This window comes from Carlito syrichta, unplaced genomic scaffold, assembly GCF_000164805.1.
Source record: "Carlito syrichta isolate Samal-C Ts95f unplaced genomic scaffold, Tarsius_syrichta-2.0.1 Scaffold314725, whole genome shotgun sequence".
NCBI lineage: Eukaryota > Metazoa > Chordata > Mammalia > Primates > Tarsiidae > Carlito > Carlito syrichta.
The window spans coordinates 326,807-327,694 of NW_007258821.1; the positions used below are offsets into that span (position 1 = coordinate 326,807).

The following is an 888-nucleotide window of genomic DNA, read 5'->3' on the forward strand; positions in this document are numbered from 1 at the left end:
GCTCAGGCAATCCACTCACCTCAGCCTCCCAAAGGCGCGAGATTACAGGCTGAGCCACTGAACCCGGCTGCCTGGCTAATTTTTAATTTTTATTGTTGAGATGAGGTCTCACCAACTTGCCTGGGCTGGTCTTGAACCCGTGGGCTCCAGTAATCCACTCACCTCGGCCTCCCAAAGTGCTGGGATTACAGGCTGAGCCACCGAGCCTGGTCGATTTTTGACTTTTCAACAAAACTGGATTGTCTCTTAAAGAACATTAGAAACATTCTGAAGGCTGGGCTTAACTCCTCACAACGTCTCCCTATTAGAAGCGTATGCTCCTAAGCCAATGACTTAATCTCTCAGAGTTTGTGCTCAGTCTTGTGTGCCCTCATTTATAAGATGTACAGTGTAGAAAACATCACAACAAGCCATATAATTCACTGAAAGCACATTCTTAACGACAAAGTACTTTAAAACATTATCTTTTTTCCTAAATAAAACCTATCAGGGTACTAACTAAAGTGAAGGTCCAAATATAGATGACTGCTCCTTCTATAAAATACCAAGTAATGAGTTCATTACTTTTGTTTCTCTACAGTGGTCCTGAACCAAAGCCCCTGATAATTCAGGATCTAATACCAAATGCAATCCATGCTGGAACAGAATAGAAGTCAGGTTTGTAAGAAAATAGGGCAAGCCGGGCTCAGTAGCTCAGCCCATAATCCCGCACTTTAGGAGGCTGAGGTGAGTGGACTGCCTGAGCCCGCGGGTTCGAGACCCGTCTGGGAAACTTGGCGAGACCTCATCTCTACAATAAATCAAAAAACTAGCGGGGCGTGGTAGCACGTGCCTGTAGTTCCAGCTACTTGGAAGGCTGAGGCGGAAGGATCACCAGAGCCCTGCAGG

At 46.1% G+C, this 888-nt stretch overlaps 1 protein-coding gene across 6 annotated transcripts in view; it reads right to left on the reverse strand.

Moving 5' to 3' along the window:
* POGZ (pogo transposable element derived with ZNF domain) overlaps positions 1 to 888 on the reverse strand; it is a 43,917-nt gene that overhangs the window by 18,328 nt on the left and 24,701 nt on the right. The gene's annotated exons all lie outside the window — the stretch shown is intronic.